At 37.7% G+C, this 13,997-nt stretch overlaps 1 pseudogene; it reads left to right on the plus strand.

The window, feature by feature from the left end:
- The first annotated feature begins 4,375 nt into the window (after positions 1–4,375).
- Positions 4,376–5,305, plus strand: LOC122907885 (annotated as a pseudogene).
- The last annotated feature ends 8,692 nt before the right edge of the window (positions 5,306–13,997 follow it).

A 13,997-nucleotide genomic window follows, 5' to 3' on the forward strand; every position in this document is an offset into this window, starting at 1 on the left:
ATTTGTTAGTCTTACTGTAGTCTTGCTGATTTCACTTTCATCGCTATTTTCAAGGACACACACTATCTTCATTCTCCTGAATTGAAGCTGCATTTTCTTAGTTTCTTTTGCTAGTTTACCTTCATCTTTCTAACCCCTAAATGTCAGATGGTCCCGAGGCTCATTCCTAGAATCTCTTTTTATTTCTATCTGCACTCATTCTCTAACTGGTGTGCATTCTCATGATATTAAATAATATGCATAAACCCATAAATGTCAGCTGCAATCTTAACCACTTCACGGAACCTTAGACTCATGTATTCAATTACCTATTCATCTTCATCATTTATAGGTTTAACAGGTATCTCAAAATTAAAATGTCAAAAATCTTATTTCTGATTTCCTGCCAAAATGCTCCTCCTCCATGTTTCCCCACCCCTCCCGTGGTTTCAAGCTAAAAACTTTGGAATGAGCTCTGACTTGTCTTTTCTCATCCCTCATACCCAAACACTAGGGAATCCTCTTAGTTACATTTTAAAAATAAACCCACCAGCCCGTCATTTCTTACAACCCTACTACTTTCCACCTTGACCACTTTAAGCCATATTATCTAACACTTAGATGCCTGTAATGATCTCTTAACTTCCTGCTAAACAACATTTGGTGTATATACCACAGGGATGGGCATCACTGGGAAGCTTGTTAGAAATGCAGAATCTCAATCCCCGTCCTTGATCTGGTAAAACATAATCTGCATTTTAACAAGATTCCCTGAGATTTATATGCATAATAAATTGTGAGAAACATTATCCTAACTGGTCTCTCTGTTCCTCCTCCAGAACCTCTACAGTCCATTTTCAATACAGCAGCAACCAGAGTAATCCTTTTAAAATTATGAGAGTGATGTTCTATCCTTGCTTGGCTTAAAACCCTTCATATCTTCCTTTCTCACTACAAGTAGTAGCCAAAGTTCTCATAGGGGCTGACATAAGCCCCAGCGTACCTGGAACCTGCTACCTCTTGGTTCTCAGTGCCTCCAACTCTCATTCATTAAGAATGTGTTGATTGGATGTGGAAAACTTCTAACTCTTCTGGGCAATTCCTTAGCAATCCTCTTACTATATCTTACTACTTACTGTCTGTAGACAGGTAACTTTATTCTGAATGTGAGGTTTAAGAGTCCTTAGCTTTTATAGAGATATACTGAAACACAGATGTAAATATACAATGGCTGAGATTTGCATCAACATAATGTGAGAGCAGAAGAAGCAGATATGGGTGTAGATGAAACAAGATTGGCCACAAAGGAAGCTGGTTGAAGGTTATAGAAAGATTGCTTATGTCTCCCTATCAATTTTTGTGTATGTTTGAAATTTGTCATAACCAAATACATTATACAAAAATTATACATTATATACATTAGACATTAGACAAAAATACAAAATCATTTATTAAAATTATTTTCTTCTTTTTCCTGATACCAGAATAAAATTATATGATTTCCAAGTTTAGCTCTGGTAATAGCAATGAAAAAATATACTAAAGCAATACCCTAATAATTATTGTCCTTTGTGTTTATGATTTTGTCTCTCCTTAGGCTTGTCTAGATTATGTATCCTTGATAACATTTTCTAACAGCAGATCATTTTAATGGAAAATTCTATCCCCTGTGGAATTAGGAGAAACAAATAACTATAACTACTTTGGCAGCATTAAACTTGGAGGAAACTACTATATATAGTTTCTTCTGGAAGAGTACTGATACCCTATTATTTAATAAGCAGCAGTAGACTTTCTTATTTGGGTATTTTCCTGGCACAGAATTTGACACATAGTAGACAGTCAAGTATTAGAGGATCAAATGAGTAAGACAATAAATGAATAAGTGAGTAAATTAACGGTGGTGATTCTTAAAAATAAAATCTAATCTAGTTTTTCCAACTGTCAAAATTGAATTATGGCAAAATTGTCCTTTCTCAAATGATTATATCAGCAAAGGAATGTGTATTTCTCACCTGGTTAGGATTGTAACTCAATATTTGTTTTAGGTTACATTCTCAAGATAACAGATTTTAAGGTATATATTTACATGTAGGAGGTTTGTTGGAAAGTAATGAGAGAAAAACACTTGTGAGAGTGAAGAAATCAGGACCCAGCAAAAGGAGAAATGCAACCAGGAGAGAATTGTGACAGAGGCCTCAGCCAATCATATCTGGAGTTTTGGAATTGGGTGGCCCTTCAGTGTCCCAAAACAAGGCAAGGGAGTCAGGGGTTTAAATCTAGGGGTTCTTATGAGATTGTTTGTGGGCTGTTTTAATCTAATTAATCCTCCATGCCCTTGTCACCCAATCAGGTTTTGTTGACATGCACATCTATCAGGTAGTTGTTTACATGGGAAAGGACAGAGGGCTTCTTCCAGGGCAAGATAGAATAACAGGTTGGAGTCTTCTTCCTTTTAAAAGTATTTTCCTCTTAGGATGGGGGCCCCTTGTCCATGCCTACCTTTTTTCCAACCATCCTCCATTAGTGGGAAATCCTGTTGAGTGTTGTTATTTCTGTATGTATGTGCAAGTGTGTGGGAGGAAGAGTAGAAAAATTATGCTATCTCCTTAATTAGTAACAACATTCAGTGGATTGGCAGATTGGAAGTCGGAAAGGGAAAACCTAAGGAGGAACAATACTTGAAAATCATTGGAATTTCAGAAATAGGTACAAATTATACATGCTCAGTGACCGCCAACAGGGTAGGGAACAGGATCGTAGACTAAAAGATTTTAGGACAGGTATGTGGAACTTAAGAAACAAAACACAGGATCATAGAGGAAGAGAGGAAAAAACAAAACAAGAGGAAATCAGAGAAGACAACCCATAAGAGACTCTTAATCATAGGAAACAAAATAAGGATTGTTAGAGGGGAGGGTGCAGGTAATGGGGTAACTGGGTGATGGATATTAAGGAAGGCATGTGATGGAAGGAACACTGGGTATTATATAAGACTGATGAATCATTGACTTTTACCTCTGAAACTAATAATACATTATATGTTAATTAATTGAATGTAAATTAAAAAATAAACAAATGTATAAATTAAAAAGGTTATAGGAGAGGTATAAAACAGGAACATTACAGTCATAGAAGTAAAACTATTAACAAAATATTTTTAGGAGGGGAAAGGAATTTTGACAGATCAGCCAACACTTTCTCGTAACCTTCCAGCATTGATCTATAACATGGGGGCCAGAACATAGAAATTGGTTGTAGAAAGTCGTTAATAATGTGGATAGAGGAAGGGAGCATAACAAAAAGTCAAGTAGATGAGAGATGTTAGAGTGCCAGTGAAGACATTATTGAAGTTACTAATGGAGGTAAGAGGATGTTTATATGACTTTCATGGATCAGAACATTCTATTCCCCCGAACTACCTGCCATCTTGGGGTTTTACATGAGGAGGGCAACTGGATATGGGGGCAGATGGGCCCTTTCTTTTTTAACTCTGTTAAAGCAGCCATTCCAAAGTTTTAATCTAATTCATTTTATTTTAATTTCTTTCTGCCCCCAGGCAAGAATTTTGCTTAGGGGAGATGGCGTGAAGCTAACTAACAAGGAGAAATAGATAAAAGTATTTCATTTTTTTCTAATTTTAAAATTTTTTCTATTTTGAAACAGAAATGGAAGATGAACGCATTCATATTAAGAGTTTTAAAAGTTGAAAACAGGCTTCCTGTGAATCATGTGCAAAGTGGCTGTAAAGAACAATTCAATAGAAATGGAATTGCCAAGTCATAAGAGATTCACAAATTGCTCTCAGTCGGGCTGCTGAATTGATCTGTAGTCTCCACATCCACAGAGAAGGATGTTTCCTGCCCTTGGACAATAGGACAATCCTATCTAAATCACTATATCCAATTCTCAATGCATTCTTTTAAGGAACATTGACAGTCTGTGCATGTGGAGGGCAATAATGGGAGGGTACAGATGAGAAAACTAGAGTCTTGCAGCTTCAACAAAACAACTCCTGAAATATTTCAACTGTCATTAGAGAGAAAGATATTTGACTTGGTGCTGTAGCTGAGGGATCTACATATTTCATTTAACTTTAAAAATCATGTTAGGGGGGCGCCTGGGTGGCTCAGTGGGTTAAGCCACTGCCTTCGGTTCAGGTCATGATCTCAGGGTCCTGGGATCGAGTCCAGCATCGGGCTCTCTGCTCAGCAGGGAGCCTGCTTCCCTCTCTCTCTCTCTGACTGCCTCTCTCTCCGTCTACTTGTGATCTCTCTCTGTCAAATGAATAAATAAATAATCTTAAAAAAAAAATCATGTTAGGGCTCTTCATTCCTCCCCATTTGACAGACAGCTGCATCTCTTAGTGCAGTGCCAGCTATATCCCTGAGACAGGATGGTGAAGGCTGGAATAAATGGATTTGACCGTATCGGGCGCCTAGTTACCAGGGCTGTCTTAACTGGCAAAGTTGATATTGTTGCCATCAATGACGCTTTCATTTACCTCAACTACATGGTCTACATGTTCCAGTATGATTCCACCCATAGCAAATTCCATGGCACAGTCAAGGCTGAGGACAGGAAACTTGTCATCAATGGAAAGCCCAACTCCATCTGCCGGAAGTGAGATCCCACCATCAAATGGGGTGATGCTGGTGCTGAGTATGTTGTGGAGTCCACTGGGGTCTTTGCTACTGTGGAGAAGGCTGGGGCTCACTTGAAGTATGAGATCAAGAGGATCATCATTTCTGCTCCTTCTGCTGATGCCCCTATGCTTGTAATGGGCATGAAGCATGAGAAGTATGACAACTCCCTCAAAATTGTCCACAATGCATCCTGCACCATGAACTGATTGGCACCTCTGACTAAGGCATCCATGACAACTTCAGCATTGTGGAGGGACTCATGACCACAGTCCATGTCATCGCTGCCACCCAAGAGACCATGGCTGGCCCCTCTGTGAGGCTATGGCATGATGGTTGAGGGGCTGTCCAGAGCATCATCCTTGTTTCTATACTGGCACTGCCAAGGCTATAGGCAAGGTCATCCTGAGCTGAATGGGAAATTCACTGGCATGGCCTTCCATGTCCCTACCCCCAATGTGTCAGTTGTAGATCTGACCTGCTGCCTGGAGAAAGCTGTCAAATATGATGACATCAAGAAAGTGGTGAATCAGGCATTGAAGGGCCCCCTCAAGGGCATCCTGGGCTACACTGAGGACCAGGTTGTCTCCCATGACTTTAACAGTGACACCCACTCTTCCACCTTCGATGCTATAGCTGGCATTGCTCTCAATGAGCACATTGTCAAATGCATTTCCTGGTAGCATGATAAATTTGGCTACAGCAACCAGGTGGTGGACATTATGATCCACATGGACTCCAAGGAGTAACAGCAAGAGTAAGAGAGAGGCCCTCAGTTGCTGGACTGTCCTTCCCCCAACTCATTTGTCAACACACTGAGAATCTCCTGACCTCCACAGTTTCCATCTCAGTTCCCCTACAGAAAGGGAGGAGCTTGAGAAGCCCCGCCTTGTCATGTACCATCAATAAAGTACACTGTACTCAGCAACCTCCCCAAATCATATTAGGTAGCTATTTTAAAATATATATATATATATATATACTAAAAGACCATTCAGAACTTCAGGGGAAGTTGGTGGAGTAGGAGGACCCTAAACTCAACTTAACCCAGGGATGCAACTAGATAACATCTGTATTGTGTAAATAATCCAGATAATGAAAAGAAGACTGGCAGAATAGACTCTCCACAGCTAAATGTAGAGAAGAAAGCAGGAAAGGCAGAGACAGCTGGGAACTAAAAAAAAAAGGCTAGCATTACTATCTGTGGAAGAGAGGGACACTGGGGGCACAGAATGGGGAGAGAAAAAGACCCTTGCATCAGGAACCCAGGCACAAGGAACCTCCACAGGGAGGAAAAATCACTATAACATTTGGCTTTAAAAAGAAGAGGGTCCTAATTTCCTGAATTCTTCTTCTTTTTTTTTTTTTTAGATTTATTTATTTTAGAAAGAGTGAGTAAGTACAAGCAGGCAGAGAAGGACAAGGACAGAGAGAATCCACAAACTCAGACTCCCTGCTGAGTGTGGAGCCCAATGCAGGACTTGATCCCAGGACTCTGAGATCATGACCTGAGCTGAAATCAAGAGTCAGTTGCTTAACTGACTGAGCCTCCCAGGCACCCCTCACTTCTGGAATTATTACAATTAGCTGGGCTTAACATCTGGAACTTTAAAAATCAATGAGATTGGCTCTGGGACAGCCAAGAGAGTGAAGTCCCCATGTTTAAAGAGACAGTAAAACAAACGGCCCCACAGAGATACAGCACAGAAGCAGCAGTTTGATTTGTAACAGGATGTTTTGTTATATATGGGATGACTTAACTAATCTCAGAGCCAGTGGTAGATGACCAGGGATCATTGGGAGACTTCTCCAAGTACAAAGGAGTTGACAGGGGCCATTTCTCTCCCTCTCTCCCAGCCTAGGCACAAGGACACCTGCCAGAACTAGTGCTATGCCTAATTTGCTAACTGTGTACTCCACCCACACATTCTCCTATGGTACTACCCCTTCCAATATGTTCAGAGCCCACCCAAAGTGATGTCAAAGCCTGGCAGTGTGTAAGCGGCCCTGACAGAGAACAGCACCACTCTAAAGTGACTCCTGCCCCGGGAGAAGAGAAGATACTACACATACTACTTTGATTGTAGTCCCAGTAGTGGGTGCAGAGCAGGCAGCTGGTTTCACTGCAGGTCACACTAACCAATGAAACCTTCTCAGAGCACAACACAGGAAATGCACCTGCAGTTTGGTGTTACTGCATCTCTGGCCAATACCTGGTCTGACTCAACTGAAGCCCAGATTGGCCCACTAACAACACAGAGACATAACTGTGCTCACAACAGGCAAAGAAAGACCATTGCAGACAACTGTAGTGAAGGTAAAAGCAGCTTAGTCACAACAGAAGGGTGCACAAAACACACATTGGAGATACACCTGAAACACCAGGTTATGAAGAACATGGAGCAATTCACTGCAGGTCACTCCCTTCAAAAGCAGGAGACAAAGCTGACTTTCCAAACACATAGAAACAGAACACAGAAAGTTAGACAAAATGAAGAGACAGAAGACTATGTCCCAAATGAAAGAACAGGACAAAACCATGGCAAGAGACATTAACGAAATGGAGATAAATATGTCTAATAGAGAAGTTAAAGTAATGGTCATAAACACACTGACCAAACTTGAGAAAAGAGTGGAAAACATTAATGAGTCCCTTAACAATTAGATAGAAAAGATTAAAAAGGAAACAATCAGACATGAAGACCAAAATAACTGAAATTAAAAACACACTAGATAGAATAAATAGTAGACTAGAGGAAACAGAAGAATGAATTAGTGACCTGGAAGACAGAGAAATAGAAAGCAACCAACTTGAACATAAAAGAGAAAAAGTAATAATAATAAATGAAAATAGATTTAGGGAACACAGTAACACCATCAAGTATAATAACATTACATTACAGGGATGCTAGAAGGAGAAGAGAGAGAGAGAGGGGAGCAGAAAATTTATCTGAAGAAATACTACATGAAAACTTCCCGAATCTGGGGAAGGAGACAGAAATCAGATCCAGGAGGCATAAATAACCGCCAACAAAATCAACCCAAGTCAGTTCCCACCAAGACACACAGTAACTAAAATGGAAAAAGTAGTGATAAAGAGAGAATTTTAAAAGCAGCAAGAGAAAAGAAAACAGTTACATACAAAGGAAACATTATAAGGCTATAAGCTGACTTTTCATCAGGAACTTTGAAGACCAGAAGGGAGTGGCATCATATATTTAAAGTGCTGAAAGAAAAACCATACAGTCAAGACTGCTCTATCCAGCAAGACTATCAATCAGAATAGAAGGACGGATGAGTTTTCCAGACAAACCAAAGTTGAAAGAATTCATCATCACTAAACCAGTCCTAAAAGAAATGTTAAAGGGGAGTCTTTGAGTGGAAAGGAAAGACCATATAGTAGGAGTAAGAAAAGTAGGAAGCACAAAAGTAGTAAAAATAAATATATCTATAAAAATCAGTGAATCGGGGACGCCTGGGTGGCTCAGTTGGTTAAGCAGCTGCCTTCGGCTCAGGTCATGATCCCAGGGTCCTGGGATCGAGTCCCACATCGGGCTCCTTGCTCGGCGGGGAGCCTGCTTCTCCCTCTACCTCTGCCTGCCTCTTTGTCTGCCTGTGCTCCCTCGCTTTCTCTGTCTCTGGCAAATAAATTAAAAAAAAAAAATCAGTGAATCGGGATTCACAATAAATGGGCGTATAGTAGAATACCATACTCCTAAAACATGGTGGGGCAGGGGGCGGGGGGAGAAGAGTAAAGTATGGGTTCAAACTTCAGCAACCATTAACCTAATATAGACTATTATACGCAAAACATGTTGTATAAAAATGTAATGGTAACCACAAATTAAAGAGTAATAAATATGCAAGAAATAAAGAGAAAGGAATCCAAATATATCACTAAAGAAAACTAGCAAACCATGACAGAAGAGAGCAAGAGAAGAAAGGAACAAAAAAGAAATGCAGAACAACCATAAAACAAGTAACATATCTATCAATAACTACTTTGAATTAAAATGCTCCAATCAAAAGACATAAGGTGACAAGATAGATAAAAAAAGCAGCACCTATCTATATGCTGCTTACAAGAAACTCATTTCAGATCTAAAGACACATGCAGATTGAAACTGAAAGGATGGAAAAACATTTATCATGCAAATGGAAGTGAAAAGAAAGCCAGGTAACAATATTTATAAAGGGAAAAATAGACTTTAAAACAAAAATTATAACAAGAGACAAAGGACTTTATATAATCCTAAAGGAAACAATTCAATAAGAAGATATAACAATTGTAAATATTTATGGGCCCAACATGGGAGCACCCAAATACATCAAGCAGCTAATAACAAACATAAAGGAAGTAATCAAGGGGTGCCTGGGTGGCTCAGTCAGTTAGGCATCATGCTCTTGATTTCAGCTCAGATCATGTTCTCAGGGTTTGAGATTGAGCCCTACATCAGGCTCCATGCTCATTGCAGAATCTGTCTGAGATGCTCTCTCTCCCTCTCCCTCTGCCCCTCCTCCGCTGGTGCACATTCTAAATAAATAAAATCTTTTTAAAAAATAATTGAGAGTCAAACAATAATGGTAGGGAACTTTAACACCTCACTTACATCAATGGATACATCATGCAAACAGAAAATCAATAAGGAAACAGTGGATTTGAATAACATATTGGACCAGATGGATCTAACAGATATATTCAGAACATTCTATTCTAAAACAGCAAAATAAACATTCTTTTTGAGTGCACATGGAACATTTTCCAAAATAGATCACATATTAGGCCACAAAACAAGTCTCAACAAATTCATAACATACCCCTTTTCTGACCACAATGCTATAAAACTAGAAATCAACTGCAAGAAAAAATCTGGAAAGGACACAAATACATAGATATTAATTAATGTGCTACTAAACAATGAATGGATCAACAAAGAAATCAAAAAGGAAATTAAAAAAAAACATGGAAAGAAATGAAAATGAAACGACAGTGGTCCAAAATTTGGGGGATGCAGCAAAAGCAGTTCTAAGAGGGAAGGTTATAACAATAGAGGCCTATCTCAAGAAGCAAGAAAAATCTCAAATAATCAACATAATCTTAAACCAGAAGGAGCTAGAAAAAGAACAACAAACAAAACCTAAATCTAGAAAGAAGGATGTAATAAAGATAAGAGCATAAATATGCAATAGAACTAAAAAGCAAGAGAACAGATTGATGAAACCAGGAGCAGGTTCTTTGAAAAAATCAACAAAATTGGGTGCCTGGGTGGCTCAGTGGGTTAAGCCGCTGCCTTCGGCTCAGGTCATGATCTCAGGGTCCTGGGATCAAGTCCCGCATCGGGCTCTCTGCTCAGCAGGGAGCCTGCTTCCCTCCTCTCTCTCTCTGCCTGCCTCTCTGCCTACTTGTGATCTCTCTCTGTCAAATAAATAAATAAAATCTTAAAAAAAAAAATCAACAAAATTGATAACCTTCAGCCAGACTTACCCAAAGAGAGAGAGAGAGAGAGAGAGAGGACTCAAACAAAATCAGAAATGAAAGCAGAGAAATAACAACTGATGTCACAGTAATACAAAGGATTATGAGATTATTATGAAAAATTATATGCTAACAAATTGGACAACCTAGAAGAAATGGATAAATTCCTAGAAATATGTAAACTCCCAAAATCGAGTCAAGAAGAAACAGAAAATTGGAACAGACTGATTACCAGCAATAAAATTGAATCAGTAATCAAAAACTTCCAACAATCAAAAGTCCAGGAGAAGATGGCTTCACAGATGAATTCTATAAAACATTTAAAAAGGAGCTAATACCTATTCTTCTCAAACTATTAAAAAAAAATAGAAGAAGGAAAGCTTCCAAATTCATTCTTTGAGGCCATTATGACTCTGATATCAAAACAAGATAAAGACATTCCAGAATAAGAGAACTACAGGCCAATATCTTCGACGAACATAGATGCAAATTCCTCAGCAAAATATTAGCAAACTGAATCCAATAATACATTAAAGAAATCATTCACCATGATCTAGTGGGATTTTTCCTCAGATGCAAGTGTGGCTCAATATTCACAAATCAACAGGATATATCACATCAAGAGAAAAGATAAAAAACACATGATCATTTCAATGGATACAGAGAAATCATCTGACAAAGTATAATGTCTATTCATGATAAAAAAAAAAAAACCTCAACAATGTAGGTTTAGAGGGAACATACTTTAGCATAATAAAGACCATATATGAAAAACCCACAGCTAACATCATACTCATTGGTGGAAAAACTGAGACACTTTCCCCTAAGATCAGGAACAAGACAACGATATCCACTTTCACCACTTTTATTCAACATAATACTGGAAGTCCTAGCCACAGCATTCAGACAAAAGAAAGAAAGAAAAGGCATCCAGACTTCTAAAGAAGAAGTAAAGCTTTTACTATTTACAGAAGACATAATACTATATATAGAAAACTCTAAAGACCCCACCAAAAAATTACAAAACCTGATAAGTGAATTCAGTAAGGTTGCAGGATACAAAATCAATATACATAAATCTGTTGCTTTTCTATACATTAATAATGAAGTAGCAGAAGAAAAAATGAAGAAAACAATCCCATCTACAATTGCATAAAAAATAATAAAATACCTAGGAATAAAATAAAAAACAAAAATCAAGAAAAAAAAACCTAGGAATAGACTTAACCAAAGAGGTGAAAGACCCATACTCTGAAAACTATAAAACACTGAGGAAAGGAATCGAAAATGACAGAAACGGAAAGATATTTCATTCTCATGGATTGGAAAAACAAATATTGTTAAAATGTCCATTGTACCCAAAGCAATCTACAAATGTATATAGCATCTTTGGCAGAAGTAGAAAAAGCATCCTAAAATTTATATGGAAATACAAAAGACCCTAAATAGCCAAAGCAATCTTGAAAAAGAACGAAACTGGAGGTACCCCAATCCCAAATTTTAAGTTATACTACAAAACTGTAGTAATGAAAACAGTAAGGTACTGGCACACAAATAAACACATAAGTCAATAGAACAGAATAGAAAGCCCAGAATAAACAATTATATGGTGAATTAATTTTCAACAAAGAAGGCAAGAATATGCAATGGGAAAAAAGACTCGTTAGCAAATGGTGTTGGGGCAACTGGACAGCTGCATGCCAAAGAATGAAATTGGACGACCTTCTTCACCATACACATAAATAAACTCAAAATGGATGAAGGACTTCAACATGAGACCTGGAACTATAAAAATCCTCGAAGAGAGCACAGACATTGCCCATAGTAACATTTTTCTAATTATGCTAGATTCCTGAGGCAAGGGAAACAAGAGCAAAAATAAACTATTGAGATTACATTTTAAAAAGAAGTTCCTACACAGCAAAGGAAACAGTCAACAAAACTAAAATACAGCCTATTGAATGGGAGAATATATTTGCAAATGACCTATTCAATAAAGGGTTAGTATCCAAAATATATAAAGAGCCTATACAAGTCAATACTGGAAAATAAACAAACAGATAATCTAATTAAAAATGGGCAGAAGACATGAGTAGATACTTCTCCAAAGAAGACATACAGATGGCCAACAGACACATGAAAAGATGCTCAAATCACAACTGCCAGGGAAATGCAAGTCAAAACCACAATGAGATATCACCTCACATCTCTCAGAACTGCTAAAATTAAAAACACAAGAAACAACAAACGTTGGTAAGGATATGGAGAGGAAGGAATGCTTATGTACTATTGGTAGGAATGCAAACTGGTGTACCTGCTGTGGAAAACAGTATAGAGGATCCTCAAATACTAAAAATAGGACTATGCTACTATCAGGAATCACACTACTGTGTATTTACCCCCAAAATACAAAAACACTAACTTAAAGGGATACATGCACAACTATGTTTTTTGCAACATTATTTACAATAGCCAAACTGTGGAAGCGCCCAAAAGTCTATGGATAGATGAATGGATAAAGATAGATGGATATATATAGAGAGAGATAGATAGATAGATAGATAGATAGATGGAATGCAATATTACATAGCCATAATAATGAAATATTGCCATTTGCAACAACATGGATGAATCTAGAAGGTATAATGGTAAGTAAAGTAAGAGAAAGACAAATGCCTTTATATATAGCTTCATTTATAAGTGAAGTTTAAGAAACAGTTGAACAAAGAAAAAATGAGGCAAACCAGAAAACAAAAACAAAAACAAAATAAAAGCAAACCAAATACAGCTTCTTAACTATAGAGAGCAAACTACCAGAAGTGAGGTCGGTGGAGAAATGGGTGAAACAAGTGAAGGCGCTTAAGAGTAAACTTATCATGATGAGCACTAAGTAATAAATAGAATTGTTCAGTCAGTATATTTTACACCTGAAACTAGTATCACTATATGTTAACTATACTGGAATTAAAATACCGATTCATTCATTCATTCATTCATTAAAATAATATGTGCTAAAAATGCAAACAATGTAAAGTACTATCTAATAAAGTCAGTCTCTCCCCCCCCCTTATCTGAGCTTGATTAGATTTCTGCTTGTCCATTTCTGCTCTGATTATTTGTAATTCTCTAAAAATGCCTGTGCCTCCAGTTTTGGGGTGGTAGCCTATCCTGGAAAATCACTTCTCTGAAAGATTTAAGAAGAGCTGCTGATTTTTCAGTTTGTCCAGGTTTTTCACTTGTTAAGATGGAGTGATGATTATCTAAGCTCCTTACATGAGAAACTGGAAACCAGGAGTCCCTGTTTTATTTTCTGTAGTTCTAACGGTATGTTTCAAGTTTAATGATAATTTTTTTATCAGATAATGTGCATATAATGTGAAATTTTTGTGTAAGATAGTGCATTTTAAGCTAAATTTCCATTTGCTTCTCATTATATCTTTCATTGTTGTCTTCATGATTTTTGTGCTTTCCTTTCTAATCCTTGAGCCACTTTAGTATTATTTGTTAATTCTACTATGTCTGCCATTTGGGGTCTCTTTCTCTTGCCCATTTTTTTTTTCCTGGCTGTAGATCACATTTGTGTACTTCTTTGTACGCATAGTAATTTTTGTGGTTGGTATTGAAATCTGGACATTGTGAATTTTACATTGTAGCTTTTTTATTTCCTTTAAAAAATATTATATTTTGTTCTGATGGGCAAGTTACATAAAATCAGTTTGCTCCTCTCCAAGTACATTATAATGCATCATTTTTTGTTTTTTTGTTTGTGTGTGTGTTTTCTCATGTGCCCTCCTTTATTAACATATATTATTTGTTTGAGGGGTACAGTTCCGTGATTCATTAGTCTTACACAATACACAGTGCTCACCACAACACATACCCTCCCCAATATCCATCCC

The sequence above is a fragment of the Neovison vison genome, chromosome 5 (genome assembly GCF_020171115.1).
Source record: "Neovison vison isolate M4711 chromosome 5, ASM_NN_V1, whole genome shotgun sequence".
Classification (NCBI taxonomy): domain Eukaryota; kingdom Metazoa; phylum Chordata; class Mammalia; order Carnivora; family Mustelidae; genus Neogale; species Neogale vison.